Raw genomic sequence first — 15062 nt, 5'->3', positions numbered from 1 at the left:
TTTCTCAGCTTTTAAACTCACCCTAAAATCAAAATGGCCACTTATGTTTTGTGGAATATTGCAGTGTTAATTATGATTTTTCTTTATTCATGTGTCCTCATAATCTTTCCTCAAAAGACATCACTCCTCATCTTCTCTAATGTCATTTACTGGGCCGAGCAACCTGTCAATCACACAATAATAACCAACTGCAGAACCGCAGAACCCATATACGTCACTCACAACGCTCTGAGGACAACAGCGCCATGCCACAGTCTCATGCCGGAAGTGGGCGGAGTTCACGAAAACTAAACAATCGGCACGGCGGAAGAAGAGAACACGGTAAACAGCTGTTTTGTGTTGTGGTTTAATCTATCAAGTTTATTTGTGTTGTGTATTTGATCCATCGTTGTTGTATTAACACTTTATACAGAACGTGGCTCTATTTTTTTCTAATGTGCTCTGCTTTACGATGTCTATCGCGTCTGTTGATATGGTCTTGGTTTAAGTAACATAATTGTTTGTGATTTTATTTTGTTGTTGGCGCCGTATTTTTTATTTGCTTTTATCTGATACTGACCAGTGTTTTATGTGTTTTTCCCACTAATTTATTGAGGCATTACGATTTGGAGAGGATCAGCTTTACTTCATGTACATCAATGCAAGACATTCTGCAACAGTTTCTACTGCCCAGTGTTTTAAACTGACCAGATGGCACAGTACACCTTCAAATTCACTTCAAAAAGCAGCTGTCCATGGAGGTATGAAGGTTTTGAGTTATTTGTTTATACACAGTAGCAAGAAATAGTATTTATTTGTTGTCCCTTTTGAATTAGTTGGTTATAAAATTTCAAGTGTATATATATTTATATATATTTTTATCAAGTGTACTATATATATATATATATAGTGCTTAAGCTAACAAAATGCAAACACTATTTCATGTGTTTGAATGTGTCCCATTAAAATTAAATTAAGTACACAACCAAGCATTATATATATCTGTTTGATTTTGTTGCAGTAAATTGACAATCAGAATGTCACCCAGGATAATGGAAGCTGATCAAAAACAAGGTTAGTTTTAAAAGGCTCTAATAAAGACATAAGCTACTTATACAGATAGTGTGTTGTTATATGTCACATTTTCCAGGAATGTTCTTCTATTCTATAATGTTCGATTGTTTTAGACTGTTCCACAACAGTTGGATGGCTCTATTGACAGTAGGATCGTCATGTTAATGGTAAGAAAAAGAAGGAAAAGGTAATTTTTTTTTAAAAATACAAGCTTCCCTTCATTAGGATAAAAAACATTAGGGTTTTTCACACTTGAAATAGTAAACTCCGGGTATACAGAATCTTGGGTTATCTTGCTTCATGTTTCACACTGATCATAATTTACCTGAGATGAACAATTAATCCTGGGTATTCATACACTGCCGTTCCACACTGTACTTTAATAAACCATGGGATAACATATGTGCAGTATCGGGTCACTGACAGACACTGCACTGCACACAATATGTTTTCATAAATGCTCAAGCTTTGCATGTCCTTGTATTACAAGTTTATCCTGAATGGACATTTCAGACTATACAATAATTTAAATGGTCTCTTCTTCGCTGCAATTGCGTTTTCTGTTTGCATTTGATGTTTTTCCTCTTCAATGCCGACTTTATTATTTATATTGAGTGCACAGTGTTTCAGTGACTGTCCAAAGCACGTAAATATAAAAGTGTGAAATGTTACTTTACCCGAGGTTAAAGGTGTGTTTAGAATGACGATAAGCTCAGTGTGAGAAGCCCTATGAAGTGCTTGCCTTTAATTTCTGTATACATTTTGAACTGAAAATGGTTAATTAATTTGATTGTGACAGGGTATCATTTATGTCAGAAATTTAGACATGAGAAATTGAATTTCACAACTTTTTTATACATGCTACATCCTGACTTCAACACACGATATTGTTAAAACACTTCCAACATTTCATCCTATTTTTTTGTACCCTTGTCTCATGAAGGAGCCACGGATCACAGAAGACCTCTGCACTGCAGTGTAAAGACTGTGGAACAACCAAAAGTTTTCAACAGTTTAGTGGAAGAGCCCTGATTTCTGAAATTTGAAAGTGGAAGACTAGGAAAAAGCCCTTCAACTTTCACAGGCTGAATGGTTGACCGACAGCTGGCCAAAGAGACAGTTGTCAATGTTTATAGAGGTTACATCTATTTTAAATTTAATTTGTCATGTACCTGCTGTGCAATTACTTTCAACTTAGCTCAATTTATTCCCCTTGGTCTGATTGTGTATTTTCTAAAGCAAACCCAAGCTAGTATATGATGCCTTTGCTACTTAAGGGGATTTTTAAGGAACATTTTATAAAATTAAACAATTTCTGTGTGTTTTGGGGTTTGTTTGATTAATCTGAATCATGCACAACAGTGTAGAATTGTGTAATATATATTATGTACTATGAAAAAAAGGTTTATTCTGAGATGCTTGAGTAAAAAACAAATATATTGTGTCATAAAAATAAATGTTCAAATGCTCAATCTTTGTTTTCATTTTTTGTGTGTTAAGATTTGTGTTCAGTTTATCTAATATAATATTTAAGACATAATATAAATAAATAAAAAATAATAGCAACTTTTTACTTTAAAAACGTTACAATATTTTTTTTATAAATACATTTTTAACGTAAATTATTTTATGTTGTATTAATATCCAGTATTGTTTATTTTAAAACATATTTATTTGATTTAACTATGAGTGAGTATATCTATCTAGCCTATCTATCATCTCTCTATCTATCTTCAATTAGAACTTATTAATTAAATACTTGACATTATTAACATCGTTTAAAATTTGGGCTTGAAACGCTCCAAATAGAGCAATGTATGCGAAGATAAATCAGCTCCGCCCACTTCCGGCATGAGACTGTGGCATGGCGCTGTTGTCCTCAGAGCGTTGTGAGTGACGTATATGGGTTCTGCGGTTCTGCAGTTAGACCTGTCTCCAATCACATGAGATCGACCAATAGCTTTCTTCTGCGTGTGGTGGTCGCTGATAGATAGGCTAACATTGACGTTAGCTAACCTTAATTTCTGTATTTTGTTGCTAAATTCTTCATCCATAAGCAAAGATGGCTTAAATCTCCTTTAAGCTCTCCTCTCTTTCTGGCTGAATTTGACTCTATTATTTAATCCCTTAAACTTATAAATAAATAAGTTTAATAACACATTTTTGATGCATTATGAAGATTTATTCAAAGATATGGGGTGGGGTTGTTATTGTTCATTCTAATAAGTTACAACCTCACTTAATTTTCCTTATCTAAAATGTACATGTTCTGCAAAAATAAAATAAAAAATTAACCTTAGCTTTTTCAGCATTGAGCATTGAGGTTAATTTGAATTAGCTTTTTTTCTTGTTCATTTTTTTTTAGGTGAAGAAATTGCAAATTTCCAAATTTTTTCAACATTTCTACCAATTTACTTTAAAAAACATGCTTACATAAAATAGTGATAAATTAATTCTTATATTGTCAACTACTTAGCCTATTATATTTATTAAATACCTTTTTCTGTACTGAACACCCCTAACACATGTTCTTTAGGAGACTATTTAGTGATTCACTCTAAATACGGACTATGCACAAGACACTGGCATTTTTTTATTACTCAACACAGGAGTCCACCCCGGGTCCGCCGGCATGAGAGTCGGACCCTCTAACACAAAGGCTAAAGGCTGGAACCTCAGCAGGGGTCTCAAACTCAATTGACCTGGGGGCCGGTGGAGGAAGACTCTGGGTCAGGCTGAGCTGCATCAAATATTCCACAAAAAAGAGCACAACTGATCCAGTCTTCTCAATCTTTATTATTAGCTGTTCTTTAACATGAACTGTTCTTCTAAATTTGAACTTTCCTTCTGAACATGACTGGTTCTTCGGGTTCTCTTGCCTACTCTATATTTTAAAAATATAGCCTAAAGAAATTAAATCTTTATGTAATAATGAATAATTCAAATTTTATTTAAAATAACAGACAAATTCAAAGCAAGGCCGTAACCAGGTCAAACAGAACAGTGAATGAAATTCTAGTTGGGAAAAAATCTTTTTGGGACTATATTTGCAAACAATATTTGCATTAATTTTCATCAAATATATTAGCCTATTAGTCCCAAGATTCTTCGCATAAGTGATTAAATATTTAGATCCGCTATTAATATTTGAGGACGCTAGTGGTCTGATGGTAGACTTCTAGTAAACCATCTCAAAGGTTCTGAGTTCTAATCCGCTCTCATATAGTTTTCATTAAAATCAACAATGTTCATCAATGATTGTATATTAAGAGCATGGACACGTTGCATTTTGTGTGCATTTGTGTGAGTGCATTTTGTTTTTTGATTTCACCGGAAAGAATAGTCTCTCTTCACAACGGCATTAAGCGATAGATTGACGCACTCGTCTGTGTGTGTGTGTGTGCCCTTGTTTATATTACATTGTGGTGACCAAATGTCCCCATAAGGATAGTAAAACCTGAGATCACCCACATTGTGCAAACCAGTCAGCGGTCCTCACTTTTCAAAAAGCTTATAAATCATACAGGATGAGGGGTTTTTTTGGAGTAAAAATGCAGAATGTTTCCTGTGATGGGTAGGTTTAGGGGCAGGGGCAGTGTAAGGGGATAGAAAATACGGTTTGTACAGTATAAAACCATTAGGCTACGTCTATGGAGAGTCCCCACAAAGACAGTGAACCAGACATATGTGTGTGTATGTGTGTGCGTGTAGACTGTGGACAAACCCCGCCTACTTTGATTTGATTGGCGATCTGACCGCTGTTACACCACATTCGTTTCGACTGTCTGGTCAGCCCGGATCAGCCTCAAATTCTGTTCCTGTCAATTACGTGGTGTATACTGCATGAGGGAGGACTGAGCTAACTCTCTCGCACACACTCACACACACAAAGTGATGCAGCAAGTGTGGCAAACGCGGCACACGCAAAGACTCAGCCGCACTAACACTAAACTTTGATGTCAAGTAGGGAGCCACAAAATATCATTCCGCAAGTGGCCCGCGAGCCGTGAGTTTGAGACCCCTGCTCTCGAGTTAGTCGCTAGAGCGTCTCTTGAGATCAGAGGAGTGAGGTTTACCCACACAGCGAATACTAGCTGGCCTCTCAAAAATTGATTTGTGTGTGGACAAGACCTTTATTAGCCTAGAAATCTAGACGCACCCTAGCGGCAGCAAATTTAATCTGCCTGCGAGTGTCGTTTAGCAACTCTCAATCCACTTGTTAAGTTTCTGAGTCCAAGCCTCAACTCGTTTCACTTGAGAATGCCATTGACGCCCGTTTATGAGCGTATTTTTTCATATTAAACATCAAAAGTTTAAAAAAGTTTAACATTTTAAATACTTACAGTCTACAGAACAGTCTCTGTGCTCACAGCATCACATACATTAATATTTTAATGATTTAAAAAAGATGAATCACTGTCTGGCCATCTGGAATTTTGCTATGGAGAAAAGGTTATGATTATTGCTTTTTTTGTAGTATCACACCACATTGTGTGTGTATATTAGCACCGTTTGTAGTTTTTCTTGTGGTATAAGATAGCGTTTGGACCCAGAAGCACTGCCGCGTGACGTCAGTTTTAACAACCGTATACCCTTCTGAGCTGTATTCCCCTAACTCTTGCCGGGCCAATCACATCATGTATAGAGTCGGTGGGCGGGGCCATAATGACGACGGCTGAGTTGCGTTTGCGTGCTTCTAGTAAACACAGAAACTGGCGAACGGCGGTCTTTCGAATCAGCTCTGACCGCGGCTCTGGAAGACTTGGGGCGCGTCTCAATCTGCTCCCTAGTCTAGTTGTCAGGGCACTGATCAGGGAGTCAGCCCATTGACTTATGTCCTAATAAGTGCCCTGACAAGTGAACTAGGGAGCTGATTGAGACGCAGGGTTGGAGTTAAGCTTTTCTCTGAGAAAAGGACAAAGAACGGCACCGAAGTCATTCTTAAAAAGGGAAGATGTGTTCTGAGTTTTGCCGATCGGATACGGCGAATGTTTAATCTGTCAACTAGCTCTGCTTCACCGTCGTTGCTCTGGTTGGTTGTAGCGCTATCCTATGGCGTGCAGAGGGAGTTTGAAAGACAACCGTTTATCCCGCCCCTCGGATTGAGCCCTGTCTATGGTGAGTTTCCAGACCAAATATCTTGATGTGGGTCTGGCTTGTCAGGCTAGACCTTTATTGTCTGAAGAAGAAAAAAAGGTGAATGTAAAGTTAACTCTAGATGGTGCAGGCTGTTACATCTTAACTCAATCTGCTTGCAATCACATCATTCAATATATGGCACATCTGATTGGTTCCTGGATCAGTAGCCACTGAGATCACTGATCAACCTTTAAATACTTGGTCAGTGTAGCGATTCCAGCATGCTTTTAGAAACCCTCCACTGTCCCTAGCTCCACAAATATGCCATGGGCTATTCATGTATATTATATTGTACAGCAGCATCATGTCTTACTTGCTCACAGCAGCTTGTCATGTATCTATAGGCAGTAGCCAGTCCCGTACTTGTTCTGCAGCATCAGCAGCGTAGCAGATCTATTCCGCCAAGACCAAACATATCAACATTTTCCTATCCATTACAAGGGTAATGTACAAGATTTACTCAACTCAACTCAACTCAACTTTATTTCTAAAGCACTTTCAAAACCATTAGAATGGACCAAAGTGCTGTCCATGAGTATAAAACAACATCAGAAGATACAACAATTTACAATAACGCACACACACAAAAAACTACAAACTACTTACAAGATACAAAATCTTGTAACTATTTACAAGATTTGTAACTCCAAGATTTGTCATGACAGAAATGTATGCCACCAACTAAAGTGTCATTATAGGGTCTGGCTTGTCCTGAACCCACAGCACATCAGTGTGTCTGTTCACCGTTTTTCATCTGCATCACCCTGCAATTTCACAGAGCTCTCAACAAAGCTACTTTCAGAAAGAGCAATTTCAGTGTTCCTGATTATCACCCAGTAAACCCCGTCTGTAAATGGCAGTTTCCTTAGAGCATAAAATTCATGTTTTGATTCTGACTTGTCTGCGCTTTCATACAATAAAAATACCAAATATTGTGTTTTATATTGTATGAAATCGCACAAGAAAGAATCAACACACACACACACACACACACACACACACACACACACACACACACACACACACACACACACACGTTGGTCTATGTGGTTTACAGGGACTCTCCATAGGCGTAATGGTTTTTATACCGTACAAACCGTATTTTCTATCCCCTTACACTGCCCCTGCCCCTAAACCTACCCATCACAGGAAACATTCTGCATTTTTACTTTCTCAAAAAAACATCTTTTAGTATGTTTTTAAGGCCATTTGAATTATGAGGACATTTGATATGTCCTCATAAACCACATTTATAGTGTAATACCAGTGTAATACCCATGTAGTTATACAAATTTGTGTCCTCATAAACCACACACACACACACACACACACACACACACACACACACAGTTTGTGGCTCAAGAAACTCTGAGTTTCTTGTATTCAGAAATCCCTTTTTAATTCTTAAAATTATTTTCTATAACATTCCTTCTGGTCATTTGGAGATGATTAAAAAAAGTGACACTTAAAAGCTCAAAATGCTGAAGTCACTGTCATCTATGTGGAATATGTGGCAGACAGAAGCTGAGAACATACACTGAGTTTGGGCTCTATTTAAATTCTGACAATCATCCTGACATATCTCCAGATATATAATCTCAGCTATGAGTCACAGCTAAGCAGACGCTGTCTTATTAGCATTCACCATCACAATCTCTAATCCGTTTTTCGCAGGTAAACATTCACAGAACAATGTACATTGGCCATTCGTATTAGACCGCTAAGACACTATTATGTCAGGATTATCCTTTCATCCATAGGATGTATTACTTGTCTTACAGATGGAAAAAGTGACAGTTGTGGCATTGCAAACTATTTTGTGCTGCACATATTATTAGTAAACCTAGAAAACTGTACAAATATTAGAGAGAAAATATCCCCTGCTTTTATTTTTAGGACATATACTCAACATGCAGTACATGTACTTACTATATCAGTAAATATGCTTCATTACAAGTAACTTAAACCCTAAACCAAACCATAACTGTGACTCTGTACATGCAGTTAATTAATATTACTCGGTAATTAATATTACATTTGAGTATGTACAATGTAATCATGTCACCTTAAAGTAAAGTGTAACCCTATTTTTAACACTGATTCTATAAACAGCTTTGAATCCAAGTGTGGACATATAACCTGAAGGTCACCTGGAACAGTAAAGTCATTATTTCTGATGGCCAGAAATGAACAGGCGATGATTTCATTTACAATAATCTCTTATTGTGTTAGCATATAGCAGCGTTTCTCAAAGTGTGGGGCGTGCCCCACTGGTGGGGAATAGAGACATGACAAGTGGGGCGCGACAAACAGGAGGAAATGTGTTAATTTTTTGTGCCCATCTCTATTAACCTTTTGAGCGGTCCCACATGGGATTTTTATGTCTATGCCCCTGAGAGTACGGACCCACATAAGGGATTTAGAATGTTCAATGACGTGACATCACTGCCAGAATTAAACGGTGGGACGCGCTTCGGCTGGCACTGAGCCAAATGCGGACGCGCTCAGCTCATACATTATGCAGTTTTCAACCACTTACTGTTTATTTTAGGTTTAATTTAATAGGTAACATTTAAATACACAAGTACAAGTAAAACAATACATTTAATGTTAGAGTTTGTAATACACACTAGTGGCTATGGAAGCAGCAATAACAATCCATTCAAATATAATTGGCTGACATGTTTTATTCATATCAGATACACATAGTGTAAGTAACTATAAAGTTTGCTCGATTCTTCTCCCAGTTCACCGGTCACTTATTCCAGGAGATGCTGATGAATATATGTGCTGTAAATCCAATTGACAGGACTCTGAACTGCAGTGCATTTGTTCAAACGGTTCAATAACGTAATAAAAGCGATACATCTGTCATACAGCGTTTTTTTGGTTGTGGTGAGTCACGTGATAAACATGACGCATTGCCATAGAAACATTAAGGTGAAACGTTCTAAAATAACGTTGCCTTAAAATAAAACTCACACTCTAGTCAGCTGACACTTTTAGTCAGCTAAAATATTTTGACTGTACGCATGAAAGGTTTAAATGTGATGTTAATAAAATAAATGTTAACAGGCAAACTTAAAAGCCTAGATAATTACCATTTTGTTGGGGTGATTGGGGACAGGTGGGGCTCGGAGCCCTTCCCTACCTCCAAAGTGGGGAATGGCAGAAAAAGTTTGAGAAACACTGGCATATAGTGACCAAAGAAGAATTCATTAATGGCTTTCTGCAGAATGCATACAGATAAGCATATTTGACATTTTACAACATATACTTATCTTCTCTTAAAAACTGTAAGCTATTGATTAGAGAAAGGGAAAAGCTGGTGTAAAATAGTATTTTCCACACCATTATTGATTGAGCGCCTACAGTACATCTTGGTTGAGTTATTTTCTTACAGGAACTCACTCAACCTCAGGGAACGCAGAAATGGGATGGAAGAAACCCATCAGAGGAGGAAAGTGCTCCTTCACTCCTTTTTGATAAAGAAATATCTCAAATCATGCTCTAATATACACATCTGCTATTCAATTACAAATGAATCCGGGCCATGGTATCTCCTGAGTTCTTGGCTCTATTGTAACCCCTTTATCATTCAACACTATAATAATAAAGCAGTTAAAGTGCACTTATCTCTTTACAAGGGAGGAAGGACACATTAAACAGATACCATATAAAAAGCTTTCAAAAAGCCATTTTCGTGCCAAGTTGGGTTCAAACATTCTCTCTTTGCCACCATTACTATTATATTATATGCATGAACCATGTCGATACACACCGACCAGGCATAACAGGTGAAGCGAAAAACACTGATTATCTCTTCATCACTGCACCTGTTAGTGTGTGGGATATATTAGGCAGAAAGTGAACATTTTGTCCTCAGAGATGATGTGTTAGAAGCAGGAAAAATGGGCCAGTTTGTCAAGAGCCAAATTGTGATGGCTAGACGACTGGGTCAGAACATCTCCAAAACTGCAGCTCTTGTGGGGTGTTCCCGGTCTGCAGTGGTCAATATCTATCAAAAGTGGTTTAAGGAAGGAACAGTGGTGAACGGGAGACAGGGTCACGGGCGGCCAAGTCATGCACGTGGGGAGCAAAGGCTGGCCTGTGTGGTCTGATCAAACAGACGAGCTACTGGAGCTCAAATTGCTCAAGAAGTTAATGCTGGTTCTGACAGAAAGGTGTCAGAATACAGCGCATCACAGTTTGTTGTGTATGGGTCTGGACAGCCACAGGCCAGTCAGGAACCCAATGGTGACCCCTGTCCACTGCCAAAAACGTTAACAATGGGCATGTGAGCATCAGAACTGGACCATGCAGAACGTAGCATAAATCACATTTTCTTTTACATCACATGGCTGGCCGTGTGCGTCACTTACCATGGGAACACATTGCACCAGGATGCACTATGGGAAGAAGGCAAGCTGACAGAGGCAGTGTGATGCTTTGGGAAATGTTCTGCTGGGAAAACTCTGGGTCCTGCCATCCATGAGGATGTTACTTTGACCCGTACCACCTACCTAAGCATCATTGTAGACCATGCACACCCTTTGATGGAAACGGTATTCCCTGGGGGCTGTGGCTCTTTCAGCAGGATAATGCTCCTGCCACAAAGAAAAAATGGTTCAGAAATGGTTTGAGGAACATAACAGTGTATCACAATGGTAAAAGCTAAAATACATTAATAGAAGTAGGAGGTTACTGATCAAGGCAACAGAAACAGACCTTTTTAAATTGAGCTTTTTTTTTTTTAATAAGATAATATAATTTTCATAACGTTGGTCCCATCATTTGCACAGCTGTGTTCCACTTCATAAATATAATCTTTGTTTACACTCTGAGCTCTTCTGCTTTCATTAATATTCTGCTTTCATTTTTAAACTGTCCCTTGATATATTTTTTGCACAGACCAAAATTCACAAAGCAGTTTAGGAGCTGAAATAAATAAATCTCAGCTATTGGCCAGAGGCTGTTTATTATCAACTCATCATACATGCTTTCAAGATCTAGAAATCTTCCATAAGATTTTTGCACTTACATTTCTTAATGATCTAAGGATGATTCTATCTTGAACAGTAGATTAATCCTATGCTCCAGATAACACCAAGATGAACACATGACACCACCCTCATTTTCAGCAGAGCTGTTCCAAAATTCTTGATGACTTGAAAAGGGAACAGCGAGTGAAGAAGCAGTGATAAAGACCTGCACAGTAGGCCAAAAACATTCTTCTGATGGGAAAGTAATACCTTTATGACAGTCATGATAGAGTTCAGCCTCCAGATATACCAGCAGACACGTTCAACTGGCAGAAACTTGTCATCCGGTATAGATCCGGACTATCGTCTCTAACGCGGTCACGCTCACTGTTGTTGCTGTGCTGCGTGGTCACGAAAGCTTAATCTTTTGTATGACCTTTTAAGCATTTCAGATTTAAAACAAGCAATTTTAACAAGAAGAGCAATAAGCAGCAATAGAGAAAGACAAAGACACACACACACAAACACACAGCTCATAGAGTGTGTTATTTTTGCTGCCTTTTTGGGCTTGAATGGTTAAATACACATATTGTGTGTCATAATACCTGTCAGCAAATATCCATGAAAGTAATTTATGTATTAATTGAAGGTAAACAGTTGAGAAAGAAAAAGCATGTGTAACAGTATACTGGATCTGTGCATTCGCTTTTAAAGTGACAGCAGCCTAATATACCTACTGCTGTCTGCCATTAATGTTAACCAAACAACTTAAGAGAGAAAACCTCTCACAATCAACTTTAATAAGAATACATTAATATTTAATTTACAGAGTTAAGATGTTTTTATGCCATGTTTTTATACATTATTACATACAATTTCTGTAGTATTTCTCATTTCTAATGCTTTAAGTTTTTAGGTCTATTTCTTTGTTCTGTTGTAGTTTGTTGTCCTACTGCTTGTAACAAAGTCCCTAACTTTGCGGCCATATTTGCAATGCCTCCGGGCAGCTATTTCGGGCACACAAGCCCAAGTCCTATTTGAATTGGGGAATCCTGGAATCTCAAAAACTGCTTGCCAAACTCACAATCTGACATGAACTGTCCCATAAATGTTGTTTCTTGTGCTCAAATAGTCTTAGAAAACCTTATTTTCAGGTTAAACTAGCTAATGCGCATGTGCAGTCCTAAGTTCAAGTCTATGGGAACCGGAGCTTCTAACGTCAGCTGTAGTGATGAAATTATTTGACCAAACTATCACTGACAGTTACTTATTTTCAGTGTGAGACTGAAATTGGTGACTGGAATTATGAAATTCCAATTGTAAATTTGTATATCATAAACACTTTTTAAAGCAAAAAATATATTGTAATATATTTTGTTATTGTGAAATAAAATTACTCATATTGTGATATAAGATTGTGGTCATATCGCCCACTCGTACACCAGATTTATTTCTAGGAAACTACAAACTCAACAAAACAATATTCACTTCAGGATTCTAAATACAGCATTTCCCTTTACAGAATAATGGCAGCTATCTTTGCTGAATGTGTTTTTAAATGTAAGCGCAAGATCTGGCCATCTTATGTCCTTAGAAAAAACGGAGATGCCACCGGGCAGATGTTTGAAAGAAAAAAAACCTCTTTTAATTAATAGTGGATAAATCTGCATCAACGTTAATTAATCTGATTGAGGCAGACGTGACATGGACTAATTAGATTTCTAAGACAGACTAAGACGGTTTGGATTGCTTCACGTCACACCAGCCACCAGTGCAGTGTAACCCAAATGATAAAAGGTGAAGTTAATTATTCATCAAATTAAAATACATCACAAGTGAACTCATTAATAACATCATGCATGAGGATGCATGATAAAAATGGCAAACATCTCAAAAATCATCAGCCAAAAGGTTCTTATCTCCATAGCAAAGCTGGAACTCTAAATTAATTAAGGTGTTTTGGGATCTAATAAGAGCAATTAACCGTAGTTCCTACTCTCCAACATTAATGATGTAAAGAACATTGTAAAAACAAAAACAATAAGGTCAAAACACAATTTACTGAATTATTTAATTATAACATAACTTATCTGTAATTTCTTTAGCTCCCTCTGCTGAAAGTAGAACTGAAATGAATTTAGTTCTGATTATATTATTAATCAACGTCAGTGTAACAGGAAGGTCCACTGAAGACATAAACCCATGTGCAGCTTTATTTACAAGGCCAAAATAAACAAGGACAATGACTTGAGAATCACTTGACAGTGAACTCACCAACAATGGTTACAGATAACAATACTCGACAAGGACTATGGCAAACATGAGGGCTTAAATACACAAAGACTAATGACTAGACAAGGGACGCCTGTGAACAATGATTAAACAAACCAATGAGAGCATGACGCATGGGAATCACATGACAACCAGAAAACATGACAGAGAACATGAGAAACTGACCCTGTGACCCAATTCGCATACTCTCCATACTAAATAGCATTCGGAAATAGAATTAGTACATCCCAAAATGTAGTATGTTGAAAAGAGTATTCCAAAGATACCCGGATGGTTTACAGAATTCGAAGTGCGGATCGATGCGCACTCTAACGGCTGATCTTGCCCACAACCCATTGCGAGTTGGACGAGGATTCAATTAGAACTACAAACACGGATAAAAGCGTTAAAAAAACTACAAACATGACGGATGTGCGAGTCCGACAGTTAAGTAGAGAGGTTTAGATAAAGGGGTTTGAGCGACCAACTATCAGTATTTAACCTGACAAAAATATATTTATTCAGTGTTGTCCACATTATATTTCACTTCCAGTAGCATTGTGAACTTTTTTAGTGACACGTTTGGCCATTAACTTTTTAATGCATCATTAGGGCCCAAGCCCTGAAAGGGCGCAGAGCCCTATTGTTCTTCTAAGGACAATTTAGCTTTTTCGACTATTCGGGCACTTTCGGGGCTCTTATCATGCTCGAAAACTCTTGAAACTTTGCACACACATCGGAATCTGCGGCCATCAGGGCCGGGCTGAGGCTGGTACCTGGGCGTGGCAGGGGGGCTCGACAGCGCCCCCTAAAGTGGGGTCTGAAAACATGGTCTATAAATCAAACACACTTGCACGCACATGTATGAAACTCGGTACACATATAGAGCTCATGGGGCCGAACAACTTTCATGCTCTAAGTTATGTGTCAGCCCAACAGGAAGTGAGCTATTATGGGTTGTTCGGAAAACGCAAGCTCTGGAATTTGCGATACTCCTTCTAGAAAATTCACCCGATCAGCACCAAACTCGGTCAGCATGAAGTCAAGACACTGAGGATGCTAAATTGCGAGCAACTTTTTGATATCTCAAACGGTTAGGCTGTGGCGAGGAGACGAATTTATGGCGAGAAAAGGGAAACAGGAAGTGTGTTATAACGTCTGCATTCATTAATTCATTTTGATGAAACTTCAGCTGTGTGTTCGTTGTAAGAGGACGATCACATGGATATGACTTTTGTGAGTCAAAGTTATAGCGCCACCAACTGGCAGCAGGAAGTGTGTCACTTTCAAAATGCTTTGAAATCACCATCTTATTTTTACCCGATTTACTTCAAACTTCATCAGTATAATGTCAAAACATAGCAGATATAAAGCTGGTAAGCACTTTCTGATATTGTATATACTGTTGCCACGGCAACAAATCAAACTATAACATTCTTTTTCGCTCCTTTTGAGATTCTTAAAATGCTTCAAATTACATGAAACTCAACACACACATCAGACATGCTGTCCAGTAGATACGGGCAAAGACTTAAAAACAGGCATGGTGGAGGAGCTCAGTAGCGCCATCTTTTAACAAAAGTAATGCAATCTTTTGTCAAAAGTGGGGGGGGTAGT

At 38.0% G+C, this 15062-nt stretch overlaps 1 long non-coding RNA gene across 2 annotated transcripts; it reads left to right on the top strand.

Moving 5' to 3' along the window:
- The first annotated feature begins 186 nt into the window (after positions 1–186).
- On the top strand, positions 187–2525 carry LOC137047702 (uncharacterized). Of its 2 annotated transcripts, XR_010899230.1 has the most exons (5): positions 187–321; positions 596–740; positions 1001–1053; positions 1167–1220; positions 1997–2525. It is a non-coding gene; the product is annotated as an uncharacterized lncRNA (long non-coding RNA). The 2 variants fall into 2 exon arrangements; XR_010899229.1 differs by lacking the exon at positions 187–321 and having other exon boundaries at positions 328–740.
- Positions 2526–15062: the final 12537 nt, after the last annotated feature.

Source organism: Pseudorasbora parva, chromosome 19 (genome assembly GCF_024679245.1).
Source record: "Pseudorasbora parva isolate DD20220531a chromosome 19, ASM2467924v1, whole genome shotgun sequence".
Classification (NCBI taxonomy): Eukaryota; Metazoa; Chordata; class Actinopteri; order Cypriniformes; family Gobionidae; genus Pseudorasbora; species Pseudorasbora parva.
Note: the sequence above shows the minus strand (reverse complement) of the source record. Positions and strands in the feature narration are given on the sequence as shown.